This window comes from Mastomys coucha, unplaced genomic scaffold (genome assembly GCF_008632895.1).
Source record: "Mastomys coucha isolate ucsf_1 unplaced genomic scaffold, UCSF_Mcou_1 pScaffold7, whole genome shotgun sequence".
NCBI classification, from domain to species: domain Eukaryota; kingdom Metazoa; phylum Chordata; class Mammalia; order Rodentia; family Muridae; genus Mastomys; species Mastomys coucha.
In genome coordinates, this window is record NW_022196913.1 from 78,153,341 (window position 1) to 78,162,261 (window position 8,921).

At 38.0% G+C, this 8,921-nt stretch overlaps 1 protein-coding gene and 1 pseudogene across 38 annotated transcripts in view; both read left to right on the forward strand.

Annotated features, from left to right (window-relative positions):
• Positions 1 to 8,921, forward strand: part of Rims2 (regulating synaptic membrane exocytosis 2) — a 516,004-nt gene that overhangs the window by 64,831 nt on the left and 442,252 nt on the right. The window lies entirely within an intron of this gene.
• Positions 5,730 to 6,246, forward strand: LOC116081942 (annotated as a pseudogene).

Below are 8,921 nucleotides of genomic sequence, written 5' to 3' on the forward strand. Positions count from 1 at the left end.
AAAAAAAAAAAAAAGACCAACTGGATTATTTGAAATGAATAGCTTATCCTACTTCTGGTTAAATATCCCAAGGATGTAAGATATGTTGCACTTAGTGCTCTTATGATCATTACAAAATTATTCTCAGTAGCTAGCCTGTAGAATCTTGCTAAGCATCTACCAGTATATGACTACATATATAGAAAATGTGGTATACAAACATAGTGGAATATTATTCAGATTTAAAAGTGAAGGTCCTCCTTTAATTTGGGATAGTGCCAGGGAACCTGGAGGATGCTAGCTATGTTAAGTAAAATAAACTAAGTCCAAAAAAACCAGGTACTTCATGATCTCACTTTTATGTGAAGACTTAAACATGGTTGACTTCAAAGAAACAGAGTAGACTTTTGGTTGGAAGGTGCTTAGTGTTTCATACATGATGAAAGGGCACAAAATTTCAATTAGGTATGAGCAGAGAGCTTAGTGTGTCATGCAATGTCACTATGATGGGTAAAAACTGTGTATTTGAAAAACACTAAGCAAGTAGATATCTTTTATCCACCTGTTGTAATTGTTGTCTCTGAGGTCTACTGCCTCTGTTGGCTAACCTAGGCCTAGTCATGGAAGCTTCTAGCCTCTGTACAATCTGATCTAGGCCTAGAGTGTTTCCAGCCTCTGACAATTCTGCTGAATAAGTTCACCCTTTCTAGTTCTCTCTGAACTCTGGATGGCTGGTTCAACTCAGCTATTCTGGCTCAAACTCTTCTCCAAGCTTGGTGATTCAATCTGCCTTCTCTCAGTTTTTCCTGAATTGCTCTGCTTGACCTCATACTAACTTTGGCAATATGTTACAGTCTCCTGGCTCTTCATTCTCTGGCTCATCCTGTCTTCATCAGTGTCTAGCTTGTTCTCTCTGCAAACTGTTTCTCTACAACTGGCTTAGGAAAACTGCCTCCTCCCTTTCTCTGCATTACCCCTTTAAGTAGCTTCCCTTTCCTTTCTCTTGTGAGAGTTGGGCACATTCTGTCTCTGATTCATTCTGTCAAATCTTTCTCTGATTCATCACTTTGTCTGCCCCTCAATTATATATCACTTTCAAACATGGGTGTTTCCAAGTGTATAAATGACTTTACTTTCACTGTTTTCAGTAAAAGGAGTGCTAATGGCTGAGCTACACCACAACTAGAGGCAGACTTTTTCAGTAAATAACACAATCTCGGGGTTCATGGTGTGATCAAATATCCTGCAACAAGTGGACGTCTAGAACAATGAGAAGTCTCTGCTCACAACAGATGTATAAACAAGAAATACCCAGGGATTGATTATCAACACTAATCTTTCTTAGAATTATGACTTTATGGTAAAGGGTTAGGCTTCATGCTACTTATCCACCAATATCTTAGAAACGAATACTTATGTCTTCATATAAAAAATCCTCAGGATTGGAAATTAATTTTAAGTAAATATTTTCATCTTGTTGACTATTTCTTGGTTGAGTAGAGAGATGGAAAGGTAACTCATACAATATGCAGGTGGTTAGGCCACATGTCATTGTCTAAGGGTTCAGAAACTGCTTAGACAGATAAAGTGAACATATTGGAGTCAAAAATTTAAGGTATGTTTTGGTATTTCAAAAATATGTCAAGTTCAAGAATTGTTTTTACTATTTAAGGAAAATATGAAATTCCAAATACCATATTTATGTTCTATGTTATAGTAATATCTCTGTGTTTAGGTTGTTTGTATCAAATAGGAACTGTCATCAATTTGACTAATATTTTTTGTAAACCAATAGTAAAACCTGAAAACCAAAGACCAAAGAAAACAAATCATGTACTCAGTGAATCAACTTAAGAAATCAGATATATAAAAGAAGTACCCCTCTGTTCTGTTTTGCTTCTTTTTGTTTTTAGAGATGACCATTTCAACATTTAACATATAGCCCATTTGCTATATCTAGATATCTTATTATGTTTTTATAATTATAAATTTATATCTGTTATGACTATAGTGGAATCTAGGCAGAAACAAATTACCATTCTTGACTTGTTGAGACATTCTCCTGACAGAAACTCCTCACTTGCCACATACTAAACACACACACACACACACACACACACACACACACACACACACACACTTCACTTTTCACACCAGCAACAACAAAACAAAAGGGCACATTCCACTTTTATTGTTGTGTTTATTTTTTGAGATTGGGTTTTTCTGTGTGGCTTTGGCTGTCCTGGACTTGCTCAGTAGACCAGGCTGGCCTTGAACTTTCTTCCTGCTTCTGCCTCCCATGTGCTGGGATTAAAGTATTGAGCCACTATTGTCTGGCAGGTACATTCTTATTATATCTTTAGCTAGTTAACATTACCTTTTTTTTTTTTTGTTTTCTTTTGAGACAGGGTCTCACTATTTAATCCTGTCAGGCCCGATTCTCATTATGTAGAGAAGGCTGGCTTCAAGCTCACAGAAGTCTAGTAGTATACTCTGCAGCTCTAGTGCTGGTAACACCATATATATTCTCAATACTCAATTCTTAGTAACTACAAACATGAGTTAGTGTTTTCCTGAATGGGTTCCTGTGACTGTTCATAGAGATTGTCAACTTAGCATGATCTAGAATACTCAAGAGACAAGCCTAGATTAGGTAAGTTGAGTTGGAAGGACCCATTCTAAATGTGACTGGTACTGTTCATTCCCTGGAGTCTCAGTCTAAAGAAAAAGGATCAAGCTGAGAATGTGCATTCATTGTTCTTGGCTTCCTAACTATGAGTGCAACCTTACACCTGCATCACAAGCTTCTTTGAGTTTCTGCCACTGTGACTTTTCCACTGCGATGGACTGCATGCATCCATATACTCTGAGTCAAAACAAACTTTTTTAAAGTTGCTTTTGTCAGTGCCTCACCCCAACTCCTGGCAATGAGAAAAGATACTCTTATAATTACTCAAGGTGTTCACATGGGCATGTCTTGTTTTCTTTGTCTTTAGTAGTTTTAGACCACAGTCTGCATAGTTATATTGTTTTATCAAAAATTTCATTTTGCACTCCAGATTCTATTATTTCTGCATGGATAAGAAACTTAATTTTGTTAACATGTGTGCTAAAGTGAATCCACCCATTTAATTCATCCCCAAATTATTTAAAGTATGATTTTAGGAAAAGTTAGATTTTATTTATTTTTATTGGTTTGTTTTTTTGAGACTGGCCTTCAAGTTTGTGCTTTTCCTTTCCTGTGCTTCCAAGTTCTTGGCTTATACACACACACACACACACACACACACACACACACACACCATGGGCATTCATGTACATCACCATGCTAGCCCCTAGCAATTGGTTGTTTTTCTTGTCTTTTTTAAAAACATGATTTATTTTTATTTTATATGCATTGCTGTTTTGACTGCATGTGTCTGAGTGAAGGCATTGGATCTTCAGGAGTGGGAGCTGCAGATAGTTGTGAGCCACCACATGGATGCTGGGAATTGAACCTAGGTCTTCTAGAAGAGCAGCTAGTGCTCTTGACCACTGAGTCATCTTTCCAACCTGGGTTGTTTTTCTTTTTTAGTTAAAACAGTGTTGGATGGTGCTAGGGACTGTACTCAAGACCTCCTCATGATAGCCAAGTATTGTACTGCTGGTGTAGACCTTCAGCCCCTAATTAAGGAATTTTTAAATAAACACATTAGATGCTGTATATTTTTTGGGGTAAACATTGTCTCCTTAAAGTAGTCAGCTTAGTAGAATTGATGCTGCAGAGAAACTATGGAATTAGACCACTCTGTGGACAGAAAGATAGGTTTACTGGGGATCAAACTGTCAAGGCTGTTGGGATGAGTGGGGGCAGAGAGAAGAGAAAACTGAATAAAAAGTAAGCAGATTTTATGCCAGTCAGCAGGGTTGAGATTTGAGCAGGTACAGACTGTCTGGACTGAACCAGGACTAGGGCCCTTGCTAGAGGTAGCTGACCTTTTTTTTTTAATTTCAAGACAGGGTTTCTCTGTGTAGCCCTGGCTGTCCTGGAACTCACTCTGTAGACCAGGCTGGCCTTAAACTCAGAAATCTGCCTGTCTCTGCCTCCCAAGTGCTGGGATTAAAGGCATGCGCCACCACTGCCTGGTGGTAGCTGCCCTTTTGAGGAAGGTTAAAACTGGTTCATGGAAGAGTACGGTGGTATATAAGATCTTCGCACTTCAGGAGATCTGCATTTTTAGCAAACAGAACCCTTTAGGTTGTCTTCCTGGCAGAGTCCTTCTGTTTAGGACAATGCCACCAGCATTGCCATTTTGGAGAATAGGGATTTGGACTTGACATTTAGGAGCCTGTGAGTTTACTTTGTCTTGACTTTTAATAAAGTTTAAGGATTCACTGTCAGGCAGCAGTGAGACTCACAGTTGTGCCACTGCATAGTGCTAACTGCACCTGGGCACAAGCTCCATTTTGGGGACTTTTTCTGGCTTCTACTTGTGTTCTTATTCGAGGGTCAACAGATATAAGTGAAACCATCTTTATGTACAGAAGTTCACTATTTTTCTTTAATATTTACATGTAGTGTAAAAAGTACATAACATTAGTCCGCTGGTTAGTGGACAGAATACTTTTGATACCACTCTTCATTGGCCTTTAGTAGATGCTAGGGTAATAACATAGAAGGAGGAAAAGAGAAATCTCAAGTCTGATTTTTGTGCTGTTTAGTTCTTTGGCACATATTTTGATTCTATAGTATTGTATAAAATATTTAATTTCAAAATTAGTAAATAGAATGGAATGTGTAGACTTTTACTAAAGGTAAAGATGCCAGCTTTACTACGGAAGTGCAGGGGGGCAGGAAAGAAGCAGGGTCTCTTCTGCTTTAAGGCTAGTTAAAGCTTTTTATGTCTCTCCTTTTCTTTCCATTTTTAGCACCTTCCTGGTGACTCGGTTTTTTAAGGTCTCTGTCTTCCTCTTCCCCCTCCTCCATCATGCACATAGATCATATATGCACATAGATTCATTGTATGCCATAACAGTTCAACCTTTCAACCTTTCGGTGCTCACAGATGAGTGCTTTACACTGTGTAGCTGAAACCACAGTCTAATTCTGGAACAGTTTCCTTTCCTCTAAGAGAACCCTTTATTTAGCACTTAATCCTCCCCCCACACCCTCTTTAACCGCTAATTCACTTTCTATTGATTTACAAATTCTAGATGTTTTAGGTAAATAAATTCATACACTTTTTCAGTAGTGAGGAGTGTACACAGGACCTTGCACTTGATAGTGAAGCTCTCTACCACTGTACTTCCAGGTTTTAAATGGTTTATTTTTAGACAGGATCTTGCCAAATTAACGTAACCTAGCTTTGAATTTGTGATGTAGACCAGGCCTTGATCTTCCAGTCCTTCTGCCTCAGCTTCTCAAGGAGCTAGGATTACAGGTCTATGCTACCAAGGGCTGGTTCATATATTTTCTTTTGAGACTGGCTTTGTTGTATAGTATAAGGTTATCAGGGGTCGTCTATATTGTAATTTGTACTAATATTTCATTTCTTTTTATTACAAAGTGCACACATACAACTTTTGCAACTTTAATAATTTTATAGTATAGAATTTGGTGGCAGTTGGGCATCTAGTATCACTATTTATTAAACATTTTCTTCAACCCAAAAGAAACTCTGTACCCATTAAATGGTCCTCTCCATTACCCCTTCCTCAAACAACCACTGTAAATGGAATTTTTAAATGTTATTTAATAACACTGGGTGCCAGGGTCTGCACCGAAACATGGCAGAGGTTGGGTCCAAGTCAGTGCTGTTCGTGTGTCTCGGTAACATTTGCCAGTCACCCATTGCAGAAGCAGTGTTCAGAAAATTGGTAACTGGTGAAAATGCTTCAGATAATTGGAGGATAGACAGTGCGGCTACATCCACCTATGAAGTGGAGAACCCCCTTGACTATTGAGGGCAGAGCTGCATGAGAAAACATGGCATCCACATGCAACACATTGCACGGCAGATTACAAAAGAAGACTTTGCCACATTCGAGTATGTACTATGTATGGATGAAAGCAATCTGAGAGATTTGAATAGAAGTAATCAAGTTAAAAGCTGCAAAGCTAAAATTGAGCTACTTGGGAGCTATGATCCACAGAAACAACTCATTATTGAAGATCCCTATTATGGCAATGACTTTGAGATGGTGTACCAGCAATGCTGCTCCTTCCTGGAGAAGACTTACTAGCTGGTCCTAACCACCACTGAGCAACTCACTCATCAGTGCTGTGTCCAAGGGTGGTGGCAGTCCTTAGCCCCCATACCCCACCCCTGTTTTCAGCTGATTTACTGTATATCTTTAATTGTAGGTGGAAATTAGGCATATGTTTAGAAGAATAAAAACCTTTGAGTCATACAGTTCAAGGTGTGGCTAAGCATTCTTAGACTAACTAAACCTCTGACCTTGCCGTAATTACAAAATAGTGCAACAAGCAAATGTGGAACAAAAGAAAACCCAATAAAGTAAGAATGACCTACAAGGTCCAGGTCAGCCCCTGAGCCCTGCAAGCCTGGGCAGCCTGGTCTACCTGGAGTGTGTGCATGGCCAGCAGCCAGTGTGCTGTGCGCTTCCCTTATACCTCTCCATTCTAGACTCTTATTGTGACAGTATCTCCATCCACGGCAGCCTTCCATTTAACAATGGAGGAGTTTAAACTCAGACACACTGAGGGCATTCAGGTATTTGAGAGAGGAGAAGCTGGATGTGCTGATGGGCCTGGGACTCCAGCAGGCCGTCCTGGGCTGGACAGTGACACCCTGTCTAAAGAGTGAACAAAAATTAACAATAGATGGGAGCAAGAGACTGATAAAGTTAACATCTTTAGTCTTACTTGGTTTGTGTCTACTTTCTTGAGCTTTGTTCCTGTTTGAGCCACTTTGCTTCTTTTTTAAAAAAAAAGTAAGTGTGTGTAAATAGTGGCATGTGTTTGTAAGTGTTCTCTCAGCAGTTGACAAAGTTACAGGCAAGCATGAGTAATCTTAGTGTAATTTCAGAAAAGGGACCTCAAATTTATATGGATGTATGTCACAAAGGAATGTGAATTCAACTGGGAAGTTATCAAATACAACTGAAATACAAAAAAAGTTATTTAATAACACTGTTAGTTATTAATGTGACCTGGCTACACCCCTCCCTAGCTCACACTACACCCTGCCCCATAATTGAGGTAGAGTCCTATGGAATTAGCACAATTACTGGGTAAATTACCCTAATCTAGTTTTTTTTCTATGATAGACTGTTAATTCCCTAGCTGTGCTTCCCAAATATTTGTTGTTTGAGTTTTGCCTGGGTTATTTCTGCTCCTCAGTCCATCCACAGGGGACATTTTAATCAGCTTCATGCTACTGGTCCATTGCATCTAATGGAGACCTTCTGTTTCCTCCATCTTTCTTTCATCTCTTCCCTCCTTCCTGTCTCTCTTTCCTCATAGTCCCTACCTGTGACCTCCAGCCTGGGAACCTAAACCCTGCTTACCTCCTTTAACCCAATAGCTTTACATTGGGGAGCAAGGTTTACACAACAAATGCTGTACATGAGAATCTGCTCATTGGTTGCAACCAGATCATGGGATTCAAAATTTCGCATTTGTACACACAATACCAGACTAACCACCAACAAACCACTAATATAATTCACATCTATGGACTGTTCTATTCCTCATATTTTCTCTAAATGGAATCATACAATGTATATAGTTTTTTGTGTCTGTTTTTTCCATTTTCAGTAATATTTCCAAGAGTCATTCATGCCATTACATGTATAGTTTTTACCTTTTCCTAAGTGGCTGTATACTGTGCAGTTGTGTGTATATTCTATACTTTATTTACCCACAGCTCAATTTATGGCTCAGCTTATGGGCATTTGAGTGGTTTTTACTTTTTGTGGATAATGAATAATGGTGCTATGCACATTCATGTACAAATTTTGTTTAAATTTTTTATTTTCCTTTAATATTTTTCTTAGTTTTTTGAGAATTTTGTACAATGCATTTTAAAAATCATATTCATCCTTCCCCCACTTTGCTACAGCACCAACTTTGTGTCCTATGTCTTTTTATCAAATACTCATCAAATACAACATATACTACCCATATATTTTTTCTTTTATTGAAAATAGATTTTTTTGATTTAAGTTTTATTGCATTATGATGAGAAAAGATACATGATTTCAACTTATCTGAATTTGTTAACATTTAAAAACATATCTTAATTAAATAGAATTGAATCACATTCTTGTTTCCCTTTTGTACCCCAACTCCTTCCAGAGACCCCCCTTCAATACCTACAATACCTTTTTTGTCATATTATTTAAACTTTATAAAATATTATAACAATAAAAATGAGTATTATAAAGGTTGTTTGATATAAAACAACAATCAATTTAACAGTCTTATGTAGATGCTTGTCTACAGCAATATTGAAAATACATGTTTTTCTCAATATAAATTTTAAAGAACTCCAAACATATTAACTGTATATTTTAAAATAATACATCATTACTAGTATTTCTAAAATGAACATAAATATATAAAGTTTTTTGTTTGTTTGTTTTGTATTTAGTAGAGCTTAAAATCTTGGCTCTTACTGTGGTATGAGCCCAAAATAAGAACAATTTTTAGACATTGGATTTCATTGTAATAAGGCTGTACTTCAACGGCCCTCACATCACCAAAGGCTTTTACCTCCATCGTAGCTAAGCTGAGAGTTGACAGTTCTGCTGCACCAAGGAATGAGTTATAGGTACGATTTTTGGATACAGATTTCCCTGCTATGGTCAAAGCTATTTGACTTGAGTGATTGTCATCATTCTCAGCCCACAGAAATGGTTTAAGAAATGGTGAGAAGGCTGGCGGGCAGCTACCATGGCAGATGAGGAGGAAGACCCTACCTTTGAGGAGGAAAATGAAG